This window comes from Meriones unguiculatus, chromosome 6 (genome assembly GCF_030254825.1).
Source record: "Meriones unguiculatus strain TT.TT164.6M chromosome 6, Bangor_MerUng_6.1, whole genome shotgun sequence".
NCBI classification, from domain to species: domain Eukaryota; kingdom Metazoa; phylum Chordata; class Mammalia; order Rodentia; family Muridae; genus Meriones; species Meriones unguiculatus.
Genome location: NC_083354.1, coordinates 119735392 through 119748686, shown reverse-complemented (window position 1 = coordinate 119748686; position 13295 = coordinate 119735392).

The window sequence follows — 13295 nt, the reverse complement described above, 5'->3', positions numbered from 1 at the left end:
ATTTTTATATAGTTGGCTTTAAGGTCTTTTTCTTGTCATTCGTCTATGTTGGAATAATCAGCGCCTTCTATGGTAGGATATCTAGGCTCTAATGAAGACACACTGCCTTAGCTGTTATTCTGTTCTCGTGCTGCCATCTAGGCGCTTGGGTTTGGGATGATTATAGGTCTAGATGCTCATTTCTAGATTTGCCTTTGTTGTTTTGCCCCTCGATTTCTGTTCCCTATTTGGATTTTCAGAAGTGTCATGGGTAGGTGTTGCCTCTTTTATTACCTGTTTAGCTGGTATGTTCACAGGGAGTTCCTGATGGTCTTGGAAGCCGGGATACTGGGGTGAGTTGAGGGAAGAAAGGTTGGAAGAGAAGGTCTTTTTGATCTGTTGGGGATGGGGTCAGAGAGGAAAGGGAGATCATAGCAGGTTTCCAGCTACAGAGCTAGGGATGAGACCGAGGATTGAAGTGTGAGTCTGCCTTCAGCATACTTGTTGCCCTGAGAGGTATGGCCCTTAGATTAACACGGGGTTCCTGCTGGATTTGGGGTTTGAATCAAAGCAAAAAGTTGGGGGAGGAGGTAAAGGGGTGACTTGTGGGATCTACAAGAGATGTATGCAGGAAAGACAAAAGGCTATAGCTGGTGTCCTGTTGTAGTGCTAGGGAGGAGACTGGGGAATTGGGTCTGGGGAAACAGAGAGAAGGTCTTCTGGAAGCCTACCTGGTTTTCTGGTAGGCATGGCCTATGGCTTAGCAGGGGTTGCTTGCTGGATTTGGGGGCTGCAATACAGTAATGAGTGGGATGAGGGAGGTAGGGAGGAGATGGTCTATGGGCTCCACAGGAGATGTGTGTGAAATATCACACGTATAACCATGTACTGTGTGTGTGTGTGTATGTGTGTGTGTGTGTGTGCAAGCAGGCACATGCTGAGCCACACAGGTGGAAGTTAGAGGACAACTTTCAGCAGCGATTCTCACCTTCCACCCTACGGCAACAGGCTCCCTTGTTCCTCCTATATTTGCTCCTCACACACTCAGATAACTGTCCTTGGAGCTTGGGACAGTTTTTCTGTCTCTGCTTCTCATATAATCATAGAAGGGCTAACTTTATAGGTGAACATCACCATAAACATTTTTGTTTGTTTTTCTTTTGTGGTGTTTTGTTTTGTTTTTTAACGCAGGTTTCTGTGGTTGAACAGTCACCTGGCTTGTGCAGCAAGTACTTTACTTGCTGAGCCATCTCATTAGCCCTACAGCTAACTATTCATAATATTTTTCTTAGACTTCACTCATTAATAAAGTGGGAGAGATCAAAAAAGAACATTAAACATTTTTAACTTGCAAAGCAAAAGCATGGCAAATCTGTTGAAACACTATAATGTCAAGTCATTTACTTACAAAGCAATGGTGACATTTTAAAAACAGATAAAATTCAGGAAGCTTCTTTCACTGTATTATCATTTAAGATCTCCTGAGTTATTCATGTTATAAATGTCAAGCATATCAGGCAAATTCCCTTAAAACAAAGACAAACGGTCCTTTAACTCTGTAAGTACCAGTCATATATAAATAGCATTCCTGAGCAAATGCCAACACTGCTTATTACCATTTCGTTTTAACTGAACTTGGTCAAAGAGCCAATGGTCTATTGCACTCACAAATAGCATCATTGGATATAGGAAAGTCACTCCTATACACAAGATAGCTTTTCCCCCCTTACACAGTCTCATGTAGCTCAGATTAGACTCAAGCTCAGATATCCCTGAGCTTGTGGCTTTCCTGAGCCTACCTGTCAAGTGGTGGTATTACAAGCATGCATCAGCACACTCAGTTTATGTGATTCTAGGGACAGGACTAGATCTTCATGAATACAAGCAAACACTGTATAACCATCCCATTTCCATCACCCTTGCAGCTGTCCAATCTTGTTTTAGGGAAAAAAAAACAGACCTAAATTTATGATTGCTGTTCTAAATAATAATTCTTAATTGTTATGACATGATTACAAACTTGGAACAAGAAAAAAAAAGCAACATTATCATAAAATAACCCTACCTTTCTTTTTAAATTGCCTTTGGTATTCCCTGCCACAATAAACCTTGAGTAAACCCCGGGGCCAAGATACCTACCATAGTTTTTGTGTTGCCCTTATAACTGCCTTCTACTTTGTAAGACAGGACCTGGAACCCCTGCCACTGTTCCTGGGAAAGTTGCCTATGATCCTTGACTAAAGTCAGCCTGTACCACCTTAGCTGACAGCTGCATTCATCATGGCTCTACCGCTGTGATCCGTAACCTTGTTCTCTTTCACACTACACTTGCTTCTCCCTTCAGCTCACCTGCCTAAAACTTTAATTCCCAGGGAAGACAAAGGGTTAAGCAAGGCATGTTGTGTGGCTAAAATAGGCAAATATTCCTAGGGAGATTGTGCAAAAATAAGCACAGGGATAAGTTGAAGCATTTTCTTCAGCATAAAATGTGTATTTAAATTAAAACAAATGGGTGCCTAATTTACAAAACATCACAGACACTTAGAACCCAAAAGCACTTAAGTGATACATTATCAAATTTTCTGCAACTTCCATTATGTAAGCAACAGTGGCGAAACAGAAATAGTAGCCAGAGCACTAACATTCACATCCTTATTCTTTTTTTTTTCTCATTAGTTACATTTTGTTAATTCTGTATCCCAGCTGTATCCCTCATTCCCTCCCCAATCTCCTCCCTGCCCCTTTCCAAGTCCACTGATAGGGGAGGACCTCCTGCCCTTTCATATGACTCCATTTTGTCAGGTATTTTCAGGACTGGCTGCAAAGTCCTCCTCTGTGGCCTAACAGTACTGCTCCTCCCTTGGGAGGTGGGGAGGTCAAAGAGCCAGTCATTGAGTTCCTGTTAGAAATAGTCTTTGTTCCCCTTACTATGGGAAACCAATTGATTACTGAGCTATCACGGGTCACATCCGAGCAGAGGTTCTAGGTTTTATCCTCTCATGGACTTTGGTTGAGTGTCCATCTCAGAAAAGACCCTGTGCCCAGATACGTTTGGTCCTTGTGGAGCTCCTATCCTTTCCACCTCAAACTCCCCTTCTTTCATATGATTCCCTGCACTCTACCGAAGGTTTGGTTATGAGTCTTAGTATCTACTTTGGAACACTGCTAGGTAGAGTCTTTCAGATGCTTTCTGCTGTTGAGTCCTGTCATACGTTCAATGCAGATTCTATTTGTCTTTCTACATGAGGATTGATCATCATACCCCGTGTCTACTTTCTTGATTATCTTTTTTAGGTGTATAGATTTCATTATGTTTATCATATCTTTTAGGTCTATATAAGTGAGTATATTCCATGTTTGTCTTTCTCCTTCTGGGATACTTTACTCAGAATGATCTTTTCTAGATCCCACCATTTGCCTGCAAATTTCATGATTTCCTCTTTTTTGATTGCTGAGTAGTATTCCATTGTGTAAAAATACCACAATTTCTGTACCCATTCCTCCATTGATGGACATCTGGGTTGTTTCCAGGTTCTGGCTATTACAAATAAAGCTGCTACAAACATGGTCGAGCAAATGTCCTTATTGTGTACTTGAGCAAATTTTGGGTATATTTCTAGCAGTGGTTTAGCTGGGTCTTGAGGAAGCACTATTCTTAATTGTCTGAGAAAGCGCCAGATTGACTCCCAAAGTGGTTGTACAAGTTTACATTCCCACCAGCAGTGGAGGAGGGTTCCCCTTTCTCCACAACCTCTCCAGCATGTGTTGTCACTTGAGTTTTTGATCTTGGCCATTCTCATGGGTGTAAGGTGAAATCTCAGGGTTGTTTTGATTTGTATTTCCCTAATGGCTAATGAGGTTGAGCATTTCTTTAAGTGTTTCTCTGCCATTCTATATTCCTCTACAGAGAATTCTCTGTTTAGCTCTGTTCCCCATTTTTTAATTGGATTACTTGGTTTGTTGCTTTTCAGCTTCTTTAGTTCTTTATATATACTGGATATTAGCTCTCTGTCAGATAAAGGGTAGGTGAAGATTCTTTCCCAATCTGTAGGCAGTTGTTTTGTTTTGATGAAGGTGTCCTTTGCTTTACAGAAGCTTTTCAGTTTCATGAGGTCCCATTTATTGATTGTTGCTCTTAAAGCCTGTGCTGTTGGAGTTCTTTTCAGGAAGTTGTCTCCTGTGCCAATGAGTTCTAGGCTGTTCCCCACTTTTTCTTCTAACAGATTTAGCATAACTGGTTTTATGTTGAGGTCTTTGATCCACTTAGACTTTAGTTTCGTGCAGGGTGATCCACCACATAAACAAACTGAAGGAGAAAAACCACATGATCATCTCCTTGGACGCCAAAAAAGCATTTGACAAAGTCCAACACCCATTCATGTTTAAAGTCTTGGAAAGATCAGGGATACAAGGCACATACTTAAACATAGTAAAGGCAATATACAGCAAGCCTACGGCCAACATCAAACTCAATGGAGAGAAACTTAAATCAATCCCATTGAAATCAGGGACAAGACAAGGCTGCCCATTCTCTCCATATCTCTTCAACATAGTACTTGAAGTCCTAGCCAGAGCAATAAGACAACTAAAGGAGATCAAGGGGATACAAATTGGAAAGGAAGAGGTCAAAGTGTCACTATTCGCAGATGATATGATAGTATACATGAGTGACCCCAAAAATTCAACCAGAGAACTCCTTCAGCTGATAAACACTTTCAGCAAAGTGGCAGGATACAAAATCAACTCAAAAAAATCAGAAGCTCTCCTGTACACAAAAGACAAAAGGGCTGAGAAAGAAATCAGGGAAACAACACCCTTCACAATAGTCACTAATAACATAAAGTACCTTGGGGTTACATTAACCAAACAAGTGAAAGACCTGTTTGAGAAAAACTTCAAGTCTCTGAAGAAAGAAATTGAAGAAGATCTCAGAAGATGGAAAGATCTCGCTTGCTCATGGATTGGTAGGATTAACATTGTGAAAATGGCCATCCTGCCAAAAGCAATCTACAGATTCAACAAAATACCAACTCAATTCTTTTCAGACCTTGAAAAAAAAGATTCTCAGCTTCATATGGAGAAACAAAAAACCCAGAATCTCCAAAACAACCCTGTACAACAGCAGATCATCTGGAGGTATCTCCATCCCTGATCTCAAGCTATACTACAGAGCAATAGTAATAAAAACTGCATGGTATTGGCATAGAAATAGAAAGGAGGATCAATGGAACCGAATAGAAGATCCAGAAATAAACCCATGTACCTATGAATACTCAATTTTTTACAAAGCAGCCAAAACCATTCAATGGAAAAAAGATAGCATCTTCAGCAGATGGTGCTGGTCTAATTGGATGTCTACATGCAGAAAAATGAAAATAGATCCACATTTATTACATCCTTATTCTAACAACTTTCTTTGAACGTCGTTTGCTGAGAAAGAAGCTAGAATTTGGAAACGTGGGACTAACAGTTCAAAGTCCTCAGGAAAGTACAAGTGATTCCGTAAGGTCTTCTTCTTCTCTTGTTGACAGCTGAATTGGTTATCAATCGGACAAATGTCAGTTTATTTTATAGAAACTTCATTACTGGAGAGATGGCCCAGCCTGCTCCCATATTAGAATTGGAAAATGATCATAGTGAAATTAACAAATTAAGTAAGGTTATTCATAACATTCTAAATAGTATCTGTATGTTCTTCATGTCTCTTTCAAAGAGACAGAAGAGAGAGAGAGAGCATGAGTAAAATGTCTTATTTCAGTGCACTCCTCCAGCATATTCCAGGTCTCATTAGAAAACTCTCCTCTCTTATATTTCCTAGATTATGCCCTTTTTTACAACATTGTTACTGGTGCTGTTGTTGTTGTTGTGACAAGTCTAATAGTCTTGTTATAAATAGACTTGAGAGCAAAGAATCTAAGTTTCTACCGACACCTGCGATGATGGTAAAAAAATAACTATTTTAACAAACAAGCAGCAGCTGTTTTAAGGGGCAGCTCCGCATAAGCAGAATCACCATACTCACACTGCAAATATTAAGCTAACCTGGGCTGGAGATATGTGTCAGCGATTAGGAGCACTGGCTGCTCTTGCAGAGGTCCTGAGTTCAATTCCTAGCATACACATGGTGGATTAAAAGTACCTGTAACGCCAGCTCCAGAGGATCTGTTGCCTTCTTCTTGCCTACATGGCACCAAGCATGAATATGGCATACACATGTACATATAGCAGGACATCCATACAAATAAAATAAAAATAATTTTTAAGAAGAAAATCTGTGATGCCACTGACTTTAATGTATAGCATAATTTGGTGAAATTTTTAAAGTTCGCATATCTACCTAAAATAATTTTAATTGATTAAAGTATTATTGCATTGTTGTTTTTAAAACCTTTTTAAAAAAATCTTAATCCAACTGACTTTCAGTAGTGACATCTTAATTAAAATTATATTTTAGCACTATAAATTCTGGATGTATTTGCCATAATTATTTTATTCAAAAGCATAGTTTTCTTATTCTAGTGCCCACTCTCCCCATTTGCTAATTTTTAAAAAGATATTATAAAAAGGGTTGTTTGAGTGCAGCAAGGAAGATTGACTGATATACTTTAGTCTCTTCTTGATAATCTGTCTGTGCGTCAAGAAACGGTGTACTTGCTTCCAACTCTATCTATAACAATTAGACTTGTTATAATAATAATGATGTAGATTAATAAAATGCAACATAATCCAGGAATTATGAGAGTAGAAGGAGAGGTTTCTAATGAGCCTGGGAAGACCCTGGAAGAGTGAACAGGTATGAGGTATTTGGCAAAAACAATATCTTTATGAAGCAAGGCCATGCTCAGAGTTTAGAGGACATAGTTGGAAAAACTGAAGAGCATGATTTTCCAGATTGAGTTTTCTTGAAAAGAATATACAGATAATTATTTCTCTCTAAAATCTTCTCAGCAGATACTCATTGTACATGATGATGGGTTTTACTGTGACCACTGTTAGCTTCATTGTAATGTCTTCCTATCTCTACTCCTGCTATTCCATTTCTCTCACCCAGAGTCTTGCTCTCCTTTCTTGTGCTCCATATGAATGGATGTTATATGTTAATGTGTGCTCAAATAATTTCATATCCACATAAGAGAGAAAAGATGCTATTGGTCTGAATCTAGCTTATTTCACTTAACATGATAATTTCTACTTTCATCCTTTTTCCTGGAAAGGAGATAATTTCTTTCTTTATTAAAAACTCCATTGTGTATACAGTTAGTGGTTATCATTCATCTCTTGGTGGACACGTAAGCTGACGCTATAACATGACTGGTAAACACAGTAGTTCAGTAAACACAATCTGCAGTCACCTCTGTGGTATGCTGGCTTAGTATCCTTTGGATATGTTCCCAGGACTGGTCTAGGGGATCTCATGATAATTCTGGTTTTAGCTTTGGGAGATGGTGAAACTCCATACTGATTCCCATAGTAGTTGAGCTAATTTTTAAAAAATTTAAATTGGATGCAAATACCTATTACCCTGTTTTGGTTGCTATACCCACACACATGGACTGAATCACTATAATGCAACCAACACAGAGATATACAAATATTATATCTCGATAAAAATAATAATAAAAGTCAAAGTATAAAATCATAGAACACAGTTAAATACCCACCAAAAGAAGATGACAAACTACAGAGTCCTCAGGGTCATATTCTACACATGGCAAGAGACAGATGTGAGGGCTATATGGACAGTATCTAAGGCAACCAGGTATGAGAAGAGAAGCGCACCCCTTCTGCAGGCCTTAGGGAGATGCCACGGAGGAGCAGAGCTGCAGACTGGGCAGCGGGGCAGCAGTGCAAAGCAGATGAAGGTGAGGAAGCTGCTACAGATGCTGGACACGCACAGGTAAAAGAGTAAGCATTACCCGATCTAGAGGAGATGCTACGTGACTGTCAAAATCGCAGGCAGGCATGTCTGCTTTCACCACTGGATCATGCTGCTTATCAAAGAGAAAACTCACCCAAGTTAGTGAATTGGGTGTTGGAGAGAAAGAAACACATTTCTGAGATTTCTTTACTCATCTCTTTTACTCTTGACAATTTTTCAGGACAGTAGGCCTGTTCAAAGGGCATTATGTGGGAAGATGCAGCAGAGAAAAGAAAATACTTACACACTCCAGGAATTGCAGTTCTCAGGAGTCTCATGTAGCTTCAGAAGCTCGGTGTGACTGTGATGCCCCAGGTGAGTGCAGAGCTGACCGCAGGAATGAGACTCTAATTCTGTGTTACCACTTACAAGGTGTTTTACAAATGGATTTTGCATTGGAAACCCTCCTGCAAGAAGTTGCTTGGAATGACAATAAAATTAGGCAGACCAAATCCTCATCAATTCTGATTTTTCTGTTTGAAAAAGTATACTAAATATCTTGAAGTGACATGGGCTATGCTGAAAGCAGTTTTTCTTTACCTTAAATACTGACAGAACAGATGACACGGTTTCTGTTTAGAAGTAATATTTAAAACCCTTTAAAAATATTTCATGTCAAACATTGTGCCTGAATTTATAATTCTTCACTGTGAAGAATGATATGTTAGCAAGATATCTAAAAATGAAACTCAGCTATATTCACTTAATTCTTTAAAGATTGAACTCCGAATGGAGGAATAATTCTTGCAGCTTGAGGTCATTAAGCAGTTTCTAAGAACTATCAGCTACTGTGATGTTTCTTTTATGTAATGATTTTTTAAAGAGATTTTCAGTTTTATGTCTAATTATGTGTTTATGCGGGGCTGGAGAACGTGATGCCCACAGAGGCTAGAAGAGGGCATTGGACCTCCTGAAGCTGGAATTGCAGGCACTGTAGGAACTGTGTCAGCACTCTACATAAGTAAGACGTGACCATAACCACTGAACCATCTCTTTAGCCTCTCCCAATCTAGTTTAGAAAAAAAATAGTCATAATTCTTTCTGCCAGCAGATATAAATCCTTTTCCCTGCTGGCCAATAAACTATCTTCTCTATTGATTTCTCATTGTCTTTATTTCTCCAGTGTAACAAATACACAAGAAAAATATTTTCACTGGCTTCGCAGTGATCATCCATATTTTATTTATCTGTCACTCCCATGGGATTCCCTCGAAGCCCCATTGCTCTCTTGTGCTCATTTGTACAAAATGTGAGGCAGTTAAAAATACCAAGACTCTGGAATCTTGATTGCCCAAGACCTGGACACCAGACATGAATCAAACCAATCAGAGTCTTCCAAGGAATGTCAGAAGTGTTTGACTGCTGAATCTACCTTGTTTCCTGCCACGAGGAACCGAAAAAGTGATGGAAGGTGACCCATAGGACAGGAAGGAGAACATATCAGGGTATGTTCACGGTAATGCTGCCAAAGTTATGAAAGCAGAAGGGAAGATACAGAATAATCCTACATGACCCTTTACCCATTCTTCCTAATGTTAACATTCCTAACCAGGATTCCCTACCCAGGATTTCCAAGAGATGTCCCCGCAATGTTGTAGTGTGTACTAGACTGCCAGAGCTACTAAGTCTGGGATTTTCGCTCTTTATGAAAGGAATAAAATACTATGTATTCAAGAATTTTTGCAACTGTAATTCCTTCTGGGAGTGTCTGTAATTTGTAATGCAGAAAGCATTTGCATTTTTATATAAGCAAACATTTTTGGAAGTACCTGTCCCAAATACAATTCTTTGAATAGTAATAATAAAAACAGTTAATGTTTATTTTAGGGCTGTGAAATAAGCTACAGGCATATTGCTGTCAATCAGCATGCATTGGCAGGAAGAAAAGTAAAGCTCAGAAAAGTTGATTGGAGTGGACAAATTTTTGTCACACTGATACACCATCAAAGAAACACACACACACACACACACACACACACACACACACACACACACACACTTACACAAACAAACAGCTGTCTGCCCTGGAGAAAGATTGTCAAAGGACATTTCATCTGTCAGTTCCTTTAAAGGCAGCCCCATGTGGAAAGACAGCTATCTCCTACATGTGACTTCAGTTTTGTTTCCTGCATCCTGTGGTTGAGTGACAACATAAAATTCCAAGTTGGGATGAATTCTGCAAGCTCCTCCAGGAAGGGATGGTGAGACAAAAAGGTGAACCTTTCAGCCCAACTTCTCGCATCCATTATTCTGTTTCTTGTGACTGCCTTATACAAATGTTTAGTACAGGGGTGATCCCTAATAAACAGCTGAGCACTAACATCTGTCTTGGAGCCTGCACTCTAGGCAACCCAATCTGTGACATTAAGTTGACTTCTCCAAGTTCTACCAGCTGACTCAGGCAGAACAGGAAATTACATTCATCTCTTTGATCCCAAAATGGCGTGCTTCTCCTGCGTGCTAGGCACGGAACATATACTACTCCCTGCAGGGCCTTCCACAGCTAGTTAGGGCCTAGTCACAGCTGTTTGGCTCAGCAGGATGCTTCATTGTCAATAGATAAGTCTTGAAATAATACTCCACAGGTAAACACACTCTTTTCCTTACTAGAAATACCTCTGTAAATTCACACAATCCTGAATGAGAAAGTGAGAGGCTTATTCAGTGGGGATTGTCACTACCTGCAGAGACAGACAGTTCTGTTATAAAAGGCAGTCCTGTGCTCTTGGCTCAGTTTTGATGCAATGGGCACTGATGGGTTACACAGTCCATGGTACTCTCAAGCCCAAAGAAAACTCAATAGTTCCAACAAATGACTGAATTACTAATACTGAAAAAAAAAAATCAGAGCTTAAAATCTATTGAGGACAAAGTAGAAAGTTAGATTAAAGTGTCAGGGTTTCCCATTCACAATCTCAATACTGTTCCTATTGGTTAGTGTGGTGGTTTGAATGAAAACAGCCTTCACAGGCTTATAAGGAGTGGCACTGTGAGAAGGGGTGGTCTTGGTTGGAGGAAGTGTGTCACCTGGGATGAGCTTTTGAGGTATCAAATGCCAAAGCCAGGTCTAGCATCTCACTGTTTGCTTGCACCTGCAGATCCAGATGAACTCTTGGCTCCTTCCCCAGCACCATGTCTGCCTGCTCACTGCCATGTTCCCCACCATGAAGATAATGGACTAAACCGGTGAGCCAGCCACAAATATTTGTTTTCCAGTGCAAGAGTTGCTATGGTCATGGTGTCTCTTCCAAGCAATAAAAACAGATACAGGATTGGTATTCCATTTTTTTAAATTTATTTTTATTAATTATAGTTTATTCACTTTGTATCCCCCCTGCAGCTCCCTCTCTCCTCTCCTCCCAATCTCACCCTCCCTCCTTCTTTCTCATCCTTGCCCCTCCCCCAGTCCAATGATAGTGGAAGTCCTTCTCCCCTTCCCTCTGATCCTAGTCAATCAGGTCTCATCAGGAGTGACTGCATTGTCTTCCTCTGTGGCCTAGTAAGGCTGCTCCCCCTTCAGGGGGAGGTGATCAAAGAGCAGGCCAATCAGTTCATGTCAGAGACAGTCATGGCTAATATCCAGAATATATAAAGAACTCAAGAAGTTAAACAGCAACAAATCAAGTAATACAATTTAAAAATGGAGTACAGAGCTAAACAGAGAATTCTCAATAGAGGAATATCGAATGGCAGAGAAACACTTACAGAAATGTTCAACATCCTTAGTCATCAGGGAAATGCAAATCAAAACAACCCTGAGATTTCACCTTACACCCATCAGAATGGCTAAGATCAAAAACTCAAGTGACATGCTGGAGAGGATGTGGAGAAAGGGGAACCCTCCTCCATTGCTGGTGGGAATGTAAACTTGTACAACCACTTTGGAAATTAATCTGGGGCTTTCTCAGACAATTAGGAATAGCACTTCCTCAAGATCCAGCTATACCACTCCTAGGCATATATCCAAAAGACACTCAAGTATACAACAAGGACATTTGCTTAGCCATGCTTGTAGCAGCTTTATTTGTAATAGCCAGAACCTGGAAACAGAGCAGATGCCCCTCAGTCAAGGTATGGATACAGAAATCATAGTATTACATTTTTAAGAGCAACTAAATTCACAAAATACCCTTCCCTTTGACCAAATACTACAAAAACTCTTCTCAAGAATCTGAATAAATTGGAAAATACAATAATTTTAAAGATTCATTTGGGATTGTAAAAATATAGTGATGGGCATTATTAAAGAGTTAAAGGCTAGATAGTGCAAGTAAGGAGTCCTGTTGCCTACTCCCCAGTAGGCCAAAAGAAAACTGTGAGCTGGCAAAAGAACAAAGGTAGCAAAGGCTGCTCTGAGCAATGAAGCTTGCTGCCTTGTGGGGGAGGCCAGCTGGGCAGCTTTCATCCCCATTAGGAACATGCCTTGCTTAACGTGGATTGGACCAAACTGCTTCTGAGAAGCCCTGTCTGTCCCTGGACAGACCTGTGCGGTTTAATTTGACCTGGCGTTCTGAATGACCCTGAAGCATGAGAAGACACATGTATTTCAAGGGAACTGTAGTGAACTGCAGAAGCCTGACCTAAATCCTGTAGCGCCCAAGCCCTCAGGAGCTTCCTGCTGAACCAATGGCTGCCCTGCCTGCACCACGTGTAGCTACAACGGGTTCTTCCTTCCTTCCTTTCCCAGCACTGATCCCTGGGCAACATCTAGGCAGAAGAATCCATTGCTGGGTACCCTTTGCTTGCCAATGGACAGGGTTTTTCCTATTTTCCTAATGAATTACTACTATAAAATACCCAGGCAAAAGAAACTTAGGGAAAGGGGGCTTCATTTGACTCACAGTTTCAGGATGCACTATGCCATTGTGGAAAAGTCAAGATATCAGGAATTTCAAGCAGCTAGTCACAGAATTTTCACAGAACAGAGAAGAATTAATGTATACTTGACAGTATTCAGCAACTTTCCCCAAACCTTGGCTGGGTGGTCCTCCTACATAGAGCGAAAATTAAATTCTAAATTCTAAATGTTTCACTTCCTATGTTGCTTTGAATGGAAATGGTCCCTATAGGTTCATATGTTTGCATACTTTGTTCCCAGGTGATTAATTGCTTGGAAGGATTAAGAGATGTGTCCTGTTGGAGTAGGTGTTTCTTCCTTGGAGGAAGTGTGTCACTGGGAGTGGGCTTTGAGGTCTCAAAAATTCCATACCAGACATTTCTCTCTGCATCCCCCCTCTCCCTCTCTTCCTCCTTTCCCTTCTTCCCCCTGCTCAATTAAAGGCTTCTCTTTATGAGGATCCAGGCAGTCCTGATGAGACTTGACAAGCTATGGGCAGATGGCAAAGGAGGAGAACTCCCCTTTTCAGTGGACTAAGGGAAGAGAATGGGGGAAGAGGGA